At 41.8% G+C, this 12,945-nt stretch overlaps 1 protein-coding gene and 1 pseudogene across 1 annotated transcript in view; both read left to right on the plus strand.

Moving 5' to 3' along the window:
* The window catches only part of LOC131894704 (zinc finger protein 14-like), a 137,111-nt gene that overhangs the window by 61,573 nt on the left and 62,593 nt on the right, over nt 1-12,945 (plus strand). The window lies entirely within an intron of this gene.
* Nucleotides 2,332-3,606, plus strand: LOC131894705 (glyceraldehyde-3-phosphate dehydrogenase-like; annotated as a pseudogene).

A 12,945-nucleotide genomic window follows, 5' to 3' on the forward strand; every position in this document is an offset into this window, starting at 1 on the left:
GAATAGATGTGGTCTTGTTGGAGAAAGTATGTCACCATGGAGGTATATACTGAGGTTTCATATATGCTCAAACCATGTCCAGTGAGACATTCTACTTCCTGTTGCTTGCATATCAACATGTAGCAGCTTCCTCTCCAGCACCATGATGATAATGAACTAACTTCTGAAACTGTAAGCCACCAGCTCAATTAAATGTTTTACTTGATAAGAGTTGTTGTGGTCATGGTGTCTCTTCACAGCAATAGAAACCTTAACTAAGACAATGTCCATGATCTGTACTGCCACTGAAGACCATGTTGAGGTCAGTGATACATCCTGAATGCTGGATGACATGTGAATGTCCATGGTCCATGCTGTGGTCAGAAACCATGTGGAAGTCCATGAGCTAGCTGTGGCTGATTGTAAAGAGTAAGGAAGCTTCCTTTGCAGTGATATCCATGACTGCAGCTCACAGTGGAGAATGAGAGACATTTAGAAGGCTTCTGTGACAACCTCTCCAATCTCCCAAAAATAAGAAACAGTATAGATAAAAAGCCACCTCAGAAAACTCTTAATAATTGTGGTAGGGATGCTGAAGTGTAGTTCTTCACAGCTGATGGCTTCTTGTGGTGGTGTGGGTGGGGAATAACTCAGTTTCCTTCAAGAGGATGGCCACTGGGAGTTTGACCATCTTTCAGTGAATATATGGGCAAAACAAATTGGACTTGTTAAGTTTCTGTCTTTTATCTTCTTTGGAGGGGGCACAAGGGTAGGGGTTGGTACTGGGAGGACTGGGAGTGACTGTGATGGGGTGCATTATGTGAAATTCCCAAAGAATCAACAAAAATATATTGAGAAAAAAAGGAAAAAAAACCATCATGAAATTTGCAGGCAAATATATGGAACTAGGAAAAAAAAATCATCCTGAGTGAGGTAACCCTGATCCAGAAAGACAAATAAGGTATGTACTCACTTATAAGTGGATATTAGCTGTAAGTTAAAGAATAATCATGCTACAATCCACAGATCCAAAGAGGCTCAGTAACAAGGAAGGCTCTTGGGGGGACACATGGATCTTGCTGGGAAGGGGAAATAGATTTTGCAGATGGACTTGGGGTGGATGGGGATGGAAATAGGAAGGATCAGGTGCAGGGGTGGAGGGAGAAAAATACTGGGAGAGATGACTGGAATCAGAGGCTACTTGGGCCACGTAGAAATGCAGTTCGGTGGAAACTCTCTGGAATCTACTGAGGATGATGACCCTAGTAAAGACTCCTAGTAATGGAGGATTTAGAGCCTGAACTGGCCATCTTCTGTAACCAGGCAAGGATTCCAGTGGTGGGACTGGGACACCAATCCAGCCACATAACCTTCAACCTGTCATGCATGTGCTGGGGCAATGGTAACGCAGAATTTGTGGGAGTGGCTAACCCATGACTAGTCTAATTTCAGGCCCATGCCACTAGAGGGAGCCTGATACTGCCAGGAACAGGAGGCTGGATAGCTGCAGACCTATGGTAGAATCAAACACCACTGGGGGGAAAAAAGAAAAAGAAAAAGGAAAAGGAAAAGGAAAAAAGAAAGAAAGAAGGAAAGAAAGAAATATTTCCTAATGATGTTCTGCTATACTCATAGTTTGGTGATTAGTCCAGTTATCATCAGAGATGCTCTCTCCTGAAGCTGGTGGGAGTGGATTCAGAGACCTATAGCCAAACATTAGGTGAAACGAGAGACCAGGTAGGAGGTCTCCATCAGGTCTCTCCCCTCACAGCTTGGAGAACCCAGGGAAGAGGGCTAGGATGACAGGAGCCAGAGGGGTAGATGATACTGGGGGAGCATAGCCTGTGGAATCAACTAAGCAGGGTTAGTGGAGGCCCATAGAGAATGAAGCAGCAATAGCAGAACCTGCATATTGCTTATTTATTGCATGGGTCTGAGCTAGGTCTACTGCATATATGCTATGATTGTTGGCTTGGTGTTTTGGGGGAACTCCTGACAGTGAAAGTGTGGGTGACTCTTTTGCATGCTCTTGGGATCCTTTTCCTCCTGTTGAGTTGCCTCATCCAGCCTTGATGTAAGGTTTTGTGCCTGTTTTTATTGTATCTTGTTCCATATTCAGTTGATGTCCCTGGGAGGCTTTCTCTCTTCTGGGGGGAGACTGGGGTAGGGAGTGGATCTGGGGAGGTTGGAGGGGACTGGGAGGAGTGGAGGGAGGGGAAACTATGGTTGGATTGTATTGTGTGAGAGAAGAATAAATAAACATAAAAAAGAATGGTAGCTCTCTGCTCCTCTCTGTTCCAGAGACAGTTGCATCTATTTGTGCAGTGCCAGCCTTGTCGTTCCTAAGACATGATGGTGAATGTTGGAGTGAACGGATTTGGCTGAACTGGACACCTGGTTACCAGGGCTGCCTTCCAGTCTGGCAAAGTGAACATAGTTCCCATCATTGACCCCTTCATTGACCTCAACTACATGATCTATATGTTCTAGTATGACTCTACTCATGGCAAGTTCAACGGCACAGTCAAGGCTGAAAATGGGAAGCTTGTCATCAACGGGAAGGCTATCACTATCTCCCAGGAGCAAGATCCCGCCAATATCAACTGGGGTAAGGCTGGTGCTGAGTATGCTGTCGAGTCTACTGGTGTCTTTACCACCATGGAGAAGGCTGGGGCCCACTTGAAGGGTGGGGCCAAAAGGGTCATCATCTCTGCCCCTTCTGCTGATGCCCCCAACGTTTGTGATGGGTGTGAACCATGAGAAGTATGACAATTCACTTAAGATTGTTAGAAATGCTTCCTGCATGACTAACTGCTTAGCACCCCCTGGCCAAGGTCATCCCTGACAACTTGGCATTGTGGAAGGACTCATGACCACAGTCTATGCCATCACTGCCACCTAGAAGACTGTGGATGGCCCCTCTGGGAAGCTGTGGCATGATGGCCAGAACATCTGATCCATGTATCCACTGGTGCTGCCAAGGCTGTGGGCAAGGTCATTGCAGAGTTGAATGGGAAGATCACTGGCACGGCCTTCCGTGTTCCTACCCCCAATGTGTCCATTGTGGATCTGACGTGCCACCTGCAGAAAGCTGCCAAATATGATAACATCAAGAAGGTGGTGAAGCAGGCATTGGAGGGCCCACTATAGGTCATCCTGGGCTATACTGAGGACAAGCTTGTCTCCTGTGACTTTAACAGTAATCCCCACTCTTCCACCTTTGATGCTGGGGATGGTATTGCTCTCAATGACAATTTTATAAAGCTCATTTCCTGGTATGACAATGAATTTGGCTACAGCAATAGAGTGGTGGACCTTATGGCCTACATGGCCTCCAAAGAGTAAAAAGCCTGCCCTGGGACACCCACCCCAGCAAGGACAGAGCAAGAGAGACCTTTGGCTGCTGAACAGTTCCTGCCCCAACTCAGTGCCTGACACTGAACATTTCCCTCACAGTTTCCATCCCAGACCCCCAGAACAACAGGAGGGGCTTAGGGAGCCCTGCTCTCTTGAACATCATTGATAAAGTTCACTGCACCACAAAAAATGGCATCCATAGGCTGATAGATTTGAATGCTTGGTCACCAGGAAGTGGCACTATTGGAAGGAGTAGGAGGTGTGGCCTTGTTGGAGGGAGTGTCACTGGGGATGGGTTTAGGCTTCAAAAGCCCAAGCCAGTCCCAGTGTCTCTCTCTTCCTGCTGCCTGCAGATCCAATGTAGAACTCTCAGCTACTTCTCCAGCACCCTGTCTGCCTGCATGTTGCCATTTTCCCACCATGATGACAGTGGGCTAAACCCCTGGAATGGTAAGCCAGCCTCAATTAAATCCTTTGCTTTATAAAAGTTGGTGTGGCCATGGTGTCTCTCTACAGCAATAGAACTTTGAGACAGAAGTTGGTATCAGGAGTGGGGTATGGTGTGACAGCCTGATCATGCTGCTTGTTGGTGGAATGTGGACTTTGGGACTTTGTACTAGGAACACAACTGAATGCTTTAAGCAGGTCTTAATGGACCATATTAGTAGGAGCATGGAAGACAGTGCTGAGGGTGATTTGACAATGCCATTTACCAGTAACTTCAGGCATTGAGGTGAGCTGGCTGTTTCTTTTAGGATTCCATTACCAGTACTTTTTTCAAATTACCTTGATAATTGTAAGAACCACCCTTGTCTTCAGTTTGGGTTTCTGTGAGGTAACAGGCACTTTATGGTGTAGGGAATTATGTCAAATTGAATACCCAGATCACCAGAAGGCCTTGTTCTTGTATCTATAATCACCATTTCTGGGCTCTCTGAACTAAGGAAAGCCACTGTAGTGGTTCAGCTCAAGAGGTTTCAGAGTGGAAGAATATTATTAAGTGTCCTAGAGCCTGTTCTTGTGATATTTTGATGAAGAATGTGGCTGCTTTGCCCTTGTCAAAAAAAATCTGCCTGAGGCTATATTGAGGAGTTTTGAATTAATGGCATTGGCAGAAGAGATTTTAAGACAGCCTAGTATTGACTCTGACATGAGGTTATTAGTGGCCACCCTTATGCAGATCTATAATGGATAGGAGCAAGCTGAGAAAGGAAAAAATACAAAATGTACAGTTTGAGGAGCAAAGATGTGTGTGGAAATGTAATAGAGCTAAGTTCAGTACTCAAGGAGAGGAAATGTTTAAAGAAAAGCCTGATGCTAAGTGGAATAACTGGAGTGGTAACCTCAGGGCAAGACCCTACACAGATGAGCTTCCAAATTGTGAAAACTAATTATAGAAAAGATTAAACAATGAAGGAAATGATCAACAACAGAAAGATGATACAGATGTAATTGAATGAGGGGGCCAAGTTCTAGCCCCAACAAGCAGCAGGACTTGGTGGCCTTGGCCACATGGTTCTGGCTTTAGAGTCAAGGATAGAAGAAAGGGGTTATGCAGCTAAGAAATGGCACTAAGACCAGGCATGTGTCAGGGATGTCCCTGCATGGAGGCCTACAGAGGACATTGGATAAAGATGTGAAAGTAAAGCCCCAAGATGTTGGAGATGCCAGAGCTGTGGGATATCTGCCAAGGGGACCTGCCAACATGAAGTGGAACCAACCTAAGATAAAGAAATGTGTTGCAGTCAACAAAAACTGAAAGGAACTGGAGATCTGAAGAATGCTTTGACATCAGACATGGAGATGCAGAATTTGGAGTTCGACCTTCAGTTTGGTCTTGCTTTGGTCCAGAATTTCCTCACTATGCTCCTTTCCCTGCATTTTGGAATGGTGATGTATGTTCTGTAGTAGAATATTATTTTAAGGTATGTTACTTTTGTTTATGTTGCATTTGTTTAACTCTGTGAAGCTGTGTTACTGTGCCTGTCTAAAACATCTGATAGTCTAATAAAAAACTGGCCAATAGCAGGGCAGGAGAAAGAATAGGAGGGGCTGGCAGGCAGAGAGAATATATAGAGGGAGAAATCTGGGAGGAGAGGAGAATCTAGCAGCTAGAAAAGGAGGAGGACTCCAGGGGCTAACCACCCAGCTACACAATCAGCAATGGAGATGGAGTAAGAGTAAGATTTACAGAAGTAAGTGAATGGGAAAAGCCCAGAGGCAAAATGTAGATGGGATAATTGAAGTTAAGAAAAGCTGGCTAGAAACTAAGCTGAGCTAAGGCCAGGCATTCATAAGTAAGAAAAAGCCTTTGAGTGTGATTTGTTTGGGAGCTGGGTGGCAGGTTCCCCAAAATAGAGCAAAACCAAAAAACAACAATGTTCTGTATCATTGTATGTTGGAAGTATGTGATATACTTTTTAAAATTTGATTTTACAGGGCATTAAAGTTAAGAGATTGCATGAATCTCAGAAGAGACCTTGAACTTTGGACTTTTAAACAGTATGGAGACTGTGATAGACTATGGGGACTTTTGAAGTTGGACTGAATGCATTTTTGCATTATGACATGGTTATAAGCCTATGGAGGCCAGGGAGTTGAATGTGGTAGTTTGAATAAGAATGCCCTTCATAGGCTCATAGATTTGAATACTTGGTCACTAGGGAGTGGCACTATTTGGAAGGAGTAGGAGGTGTGACCTTGTTGGAGGAAGTGTGTCACTGGGGGTGGGTTTAGGCTTCAAAAGCCCAAGCCAGTCCCAGTGTCTCTCTTCTTGATGCCTGCAGATCCAATATAGAACCCTCAACTACCTCTCCAGAACCATGTCTGCCTGCATGCTGCCATTCTCCCCACCATGATGACAATGGGCTAAACTCCTGAAATAGTAAGTCAGCCCTGATTAAATGCTTTGCTTTATAAGAGTTGGTATGGCCATGGTGTCTCTTCACAGCAATAGAATACTGACTAAGACAAAGCATTATAGAAATCAGAAGAGAAAAGAACAAAGGGTATGGTCATATTGGTTAAAATAGCTTACCTCACCTATTACCAAATTCACTTTCATAAATCCTCCATCTCAAAATCTTACATAATCTTCCTGTGGACTCCACTCATCCCACAGACTGAAATTCATTGCACAGAGCTCCAGGTATCTGTTACTCACATGACCATTGTACCACAGTAACCTTGGCTCATGAGACAGCACTGTGTGAGTGCATGGACACATACTGTGGAATAGGGTGAAGCAGAGGGACAGACAGCAATACAATTACTATTGGCTTTGAGGGAAAGGATGTTTCCTTATGTTTGATGTGCAGCTGTTAAAGACCATGTTTCTGAATTTTTATACTGAGTACGTATGTGTACCCTCACATTTTGAGAATTAAGGTCATCTAAGAGACTGGCCTGTTGATCCTTGCATTTCCTTATATATTCTACTGTGGAGTATCCCCAGATATGGGGGATCACTGAAAGCATATTATTGAGCTGTGACCTTATGGATCCTTTAAGATGTAGCATCATATATGTATGATGTTCACTCTTTTCACTGTCTGTTATTTTTAATAAAATCTTAATCATTTGATTTTACCAATAAAAACTTGGGAGCCAGATGCTGGGGTAAAAGCCTGCTAGCTCAGAGAAGCAGAGAAAGAACCTGTCTCCTCTCTCTTACCATCTCAAACAAGTCTCCTCAAACTTAATATTCCTCCTTTCTACTTCCTGTGCACCTCTCTCTTAGTCCCCCTGACTCCTTCTTACTCTCTAAGGTTTTTTTCTTAATAATCCTATGTTCAGTTCTTGTCAACTGGTTGCTTGCTTTGCCTCTTGACCTGTGGTTGACCCAATTTAATCCTGTTTACAATATTCAAACAGAAAGCTCTTGGATTAAAGGTGTGTGCTAGGGCTGAGCCACACCACAACTAAAACAGTTTTTTTCCAGGAAATAACAGCAATCTAAGTGTTCACAGATCAAATATCTTGCAACAACTGTCAGTGTGACTGAATTTGGAATCACCCAGAGACACTACTGAGTGTATATGTGGACACTGTCAGGGGCAACATTCACCATGAATATTGGCAGTGTGATCCTGTAAAGCTTAGGTCCAAAATTCCCATGTGATTTAGTTCCAGGTGAAAAAAAAAACTGAAGAAAGCAGGAAGCTGGCTGCTCAAGAACATTAGTCTCTTTTTTTCCTGACTGGGCATATCACAGGAAGCCACCTCATCCACCACTGTATGTGAAACTGTTCCCCTCAGGTCTCCCCTCTATAGTACAATGTACCCTCACACTGGCAACTGACCAGCTCCCGAATCATGACCCAGAGACTTATTATTAGTCGTGAATGCTTGGCCTTATCTTATGCTTGTCCTACTAGTTCTTATAACTTAATTTAACCTGTTTCTCTTTATCTATGTTTTGCCTCAGGGCTTTTTACCTTTCTTTCCTTCTGTATGTCCTGCTCTATGTGTGACTGGCTGGTAGCTGCCTGGCCCCAGGCACCTCCCTCCCTTTTTTCCTTATTCTCTCCTCTTCTCTCTAGAGCTTAGATCCCTCCTTCTACTTATTCTCTCTGACTGCCAGCCCTGCCTATCCCTCCTCTACTGCCTAGCTATTGGCCATTCAGCTTTTTATTAGACTAATCAGGTGCCTTAGGCAGGCAAGATAAAACAGCAACACATCTTTTTTTTTTTTTTTTTTTTGAGACAGGGTTTCTCTATGTAGCTTTGTGCCTTTCCTGGAACTCATAGAGATCCACCTGGCTCTGCCTCCCGAGTGCTGGGATTAAAGGTGTGCGCCACTGCCACCTGGCCAACACATCTTTACATCATTAAACAAATGCTGCATGAACAAATGTAATACACCTTTACATAGTTAAGGTAATATTCTGAAGCATAAACAAATGTAACACATCTTTGCCTAGTTAAAGTAATATTCCACAACAGGTGGCTTTTCAAAGGAGTGAGAAAAGTGACCACTGTGATCTGATTGAGGCTATCATGTAAATGGACTTCTGAGAATGCAGAGTGTGTGAGTTTCCATTTTAATTTGACAGTCATGTGTGTATTTAGTATTTCCAGAGAGACTGTTTAGTATAAATCCTCCTATGATGCAGTGGACCTTTTCTTCCCTGCAGGAAAAGGCATTCCCGCATTACACTTTGCCCTCGTAATGAATATCCAAAGCAGTAAACTTTCAGACATGAAATATGGGATTATTCATGTGATTTGTGGAAATTATTTTGGGGACATGTGAGTTCTTTTCAAGTGGAGGTCAAACTTAAAGCTTGTCTGTTCCTTCCATAGATGTCATCGTCTAGTGGGGTCATATACAAATCCAAAAGAGTGAGTTATAAGGTGGACAATGGTGTCTGCTAAAAATGGTATAACTGTGGCTTAATGGTTCAGTGTGTGGAATGGCAGAGAAGCTGAGCTATTTGTATAGATTCAGACTCATCTTCAGGGAGACATCCTAAAACTGTTTCTGAAAGGGATAGTCACATGTATAGTATGGAAAAGGTGCCTGTGCAGCTTGTGTGGCCAGTGAGGTGTGAACAAGCCAGTCTAGTCTCAGGTGTCTCACAGCCTGACTGTAGAAGGGGAATGTGCACTGGGCATGGGAACTCAGTGAGGTAATCCCAACACTAAAGATGCTCTTGAGAGGTGAGCTGCAAGATCAAAGTCTGCACAAGACAAACAAGAATTTCCTCTAAGTGTCAGAGAGATGACTCAGCAGTTAAGAGCATTGACTGCTCTTCCAAAGGACCTGGGTTTGATTCCCAGCAACCACCTGGCATCTCACAATCACCTATATTCTAGTTCCTGAGGAGCCAATACTCCCTTCTAGCCTTTGTGAGCACTAGGCATATAAGTGGTGTGCAAACATACATATATGAAGGCAAAATAGAAATCAAAAAAATAAAATAGTAATAAAGATAATTTAAAAAGAAAATTCACTTATAACAAAGAAGAAAATGTGTGGCTCTATGTGCATGCTGGCCTTAATTTAATATGGTAGATTTTCCCTACAATGTGGAAATAGTTACAAGTGTTTTGAAAGCAAGGGTATTTAACTCAAAGTATTGTTTATACTCAAAATGTTTCCCATCTAACAGAACAATTAGTTTATACCTGCCTAGATTTCGTGGAAATAGTTTTTACAAAAGTATATTTAGCTCTGTGCATTTTATCTTCCCTGGAGATGGTTGCCATGTTCAGTGTCTGTTTTGATCACATTAGTCAATTCCCCAGTTGGTGGTCCTGTCTGGGGAGGTTTGAGAGTTGTGATGCTGGAAGAAGAGCATCACTGGTGACAGACTATGAGGTTAAAGCCTCATGCCACTGACAGCTTTCTGCTTCCTGCTTGCCATGGAGATGCAAGCTCCCAGCTCCTGTCACCATGCCATCCAGGTGTTACCATGGATCCCCATCATCCACAATGACTCTTATCACTCTGGAACCATCAGCCCAAATAAATTCTTCCTTCTCTAAATGACCTGGACCATGATGTTTTATCATAGCAACAGAACACTAACTAATACAAGAGCCAAAGGGAAATCCATTGTGTAACATAATAAAGTGCATCCTGTTCTTGCTTTCTGTGCTGAGATGTCTTGTGCAGTGAGCTGACTGCTTCACTTCACTTATAGTGTGAATTCTTGGGAGAAGATTGAATGGATTTTATGATTGCCTTCCATACTGATACACTTTTACAAGCCTCTCAGTCTTCTGGTGTCTTCACCTTAAGCAGGAAAGGCTACTTATCAAACATTTCTCCAAACTTATGTACATCCTAGGTTGGTTTTTACTTCCCACTTCTTTCCTTTAGTCTCCTTTGATACTTTCTTCCTTTCTGAAACAGTCTGAGTGTCAGTTTTTCTGGCCTATAAACAAAGTCTTGATGGCAAGTCCTCTCACTTCATAAGCAGCATGGCTTGGCTGCCCCAGTTCTTAGTCATCCCCTCAACAGTGGGGATGGCCCAGTATAGATTTACGAGTGGCCCCTTCATAAGAGAAAACTAAAACAGGCCCAACTTCTAGTACAAGAAGAATCACAACTAGGACATAGAACCTTTAGTGATTCCTTGGGACTCCCTCTTGTAATTCATAAAAGGGCAAAGAATAAAGTTCAAGTCTTTCATGATCTCAGGGGCATAAAAAGTGACCATGAAAACAATGGAGGCCCTCCAGTCAGGGCTCCCTGCTTCTATTATGATTCCTCAAGGACATTACATTATTATACTTGACTTAAAGACTGTTTTTCTCTATTCTTTAACATCCTGATGATGAGGAACACTTTATATTCTCTCTACTTTGAAAAATCAATAGCCAATGACCAGATATCATTGGAAAGTTTTACCACAGATGATGAAAAATAGCCCCACTATAAGTCAATATTATGTACACAAAACACTTAAGCCAGTGTTGATTAAGTTTCCTAAGGTATTGATCATTCATTATATGGATGACATTCTCCTTTGTTTGTCTAATCAATACTTAAACAAGTATTTAACTTTCATGGTAAACAAACTAAAAGGGCAAAATTTAAACATAGCTTTGAACAAAATAGAAAAGCAATCACTTCATAATTATTTAGAATTCATTATTACTTAACAACAAATTAGCCATCATCCTTTCTGCTTAAAACCTCCCAAATAATGTACCCTGAATTACTTAAAAAAAAATTCAATGATGTCAGTTGGATATGTTCTTGTCTTCCTATCACTACTAAGGATTTGTCTTCATTTTTTAAGTTGCTTTCTGGAGACTCTCAGTTAAACTCTGTAAGAAACATAACACCTGAAGCAGAGTGACTTCTTAGTTTATTGAATAATACTGTGGCTAAAGCAGTAGCTCATAGATTTAATCCTTTACTTCCTTATCAATTACTTATCCTTCCTTCCTCCTCATCAAGTACTGGAATTTTATGTCAACAAGGTGACGATATAGAAACTTATGCACATCATAATCTCTGCAATGATCTGTAACTCCTTATTTACAAGAAGATTTAGACTTGATAATGATGGGAAGGACAGGACTTAATAACTTGCAGGTAACAAGCCAATGAAATAATTGTACCATTAAATAAAATGTAGGTTGATTATTTGTTCCACACTGATAACTGATAAGTAGCATTAGTATGCTACTCAGGATCTATAGATAATCATTATCCTTTAAAATCAAGATTCCCTTTCATGATTTTTTTAAAAAAAGAAATCCTAATGGGTATTACTTAAAATTACAACTAAAAATCCTAGAGGTCAAAGGCACATGCCTTTAATCCTAGCACTCGGGAGGCAGAGGCAGGCAGATCTCTGTGAATTTGAGGCCAGCCTGTTCTACAAAGTGAGTTCCAGGACAGCCAGGGCTGTTACACAAAGAAACCCTGTCTCAAAAAAAAAAAAATAAAAAATAAAAATTCTAGAGATCACTTTTAGTGCTTTTATAGATTAGCTCTCCAAGGGGTCAAGCAGCATATATTTTCTAAACAAATTTCACATGCTCCACAAAAAAGATTGTGTCGACCACTGGTCATACAGCTCAAGAGTGTGAACTGGCAGCAATGAATCTGCTTTTACAGATGTTTCTAGTCACTGAATATTTTAAGTGACTCTGCATATGGAGGAGCGGAAAGATTTCCCACATTGATTACACTGTGACATTTCCTACAGCTTGAATTCCTCCATGAGCACAAAGTGAACTAGGATAAGCTGGTGTCTCTGGACATTCCATGTATTGGCAGGGATTTTTCTCACTGTGAGATTTTTGTGTATTCTCAACAACCTGGGAAAACCAAAATTCTGTAACCAAGTACATTGGTAACAGCTGTTTCACTACTTTACTAGAATGGGTCACACACTGCTCCCCAAATCCGACAGAGCACATGCCCTCTGCCACATCTGAATGATTTTGAACTTCATTCAGATGTTCAAATTAGAACCACTGGGCGATGGTTCTAAATGTGGCTCCCATAGAGCTAGGATCAAAAAGCAACATTTGCTCATTTTGGTTCTATCCCTGTTTCTAAGTGAAAGTTCTGCAAACACTAAACAGTACCTTACATTTTCATGCTTATTATTGTAGTTGTGGTGACATTATTCTAAGAATAAAGAAATATTTAATTGTGCTTATTTGTTTTGTTTGCTTTTTCTTAAAATTGTCATGGCACACCTTCAAAGGACTTCTGTTTCTACTTTTGCATGAAAATCACCTTAGACTTTCCCCCGATCTTTGTGAGAGTCTTCAATATTATGTATGCTCTTCCCATTTGTTTCCTAAGATGTAGTCCCAGACAGTTTGTGATAAGTGATTAAAAATTTCTGACAAATTAGAGCCGGGCAGTGGTGGTGCACGCTTTTAAGCCCAGCACTTGGGAGGCAGAGGCAGGTGTATCTCTGTGAGTTCAAGGCCAGCCTGGTCTACAAAGTGAGTTCCAGGACAGGCTCCAAAGCTACAAGGAGAAACCCTGTCTTGAAAAACCAAAAAAAAAAAAAAAAAAAAAAAATAAATAAATAAAAATTCTGACAAATTAGTAACTTCAATATGAACTATAACCAGGCTCAATTTATTCATGACACTCTTCCATTTCAATATTCCTATCACAGAAGAGCA

This window comes from Peromyscus eremicus, chromosome 17 (genome assembly GCF_949786415.1).
Source record: "Peromyscus eremicus chromosome 17, PerEre_H2_v1, whole genome shotgun sequence".
NCBI classification, from domain to species: Eukaryota; Metazoa; Chordata; class Mammalia; order Rodentia; family Cricetidae; genus Peromyscus; species Peromyscus eremicus.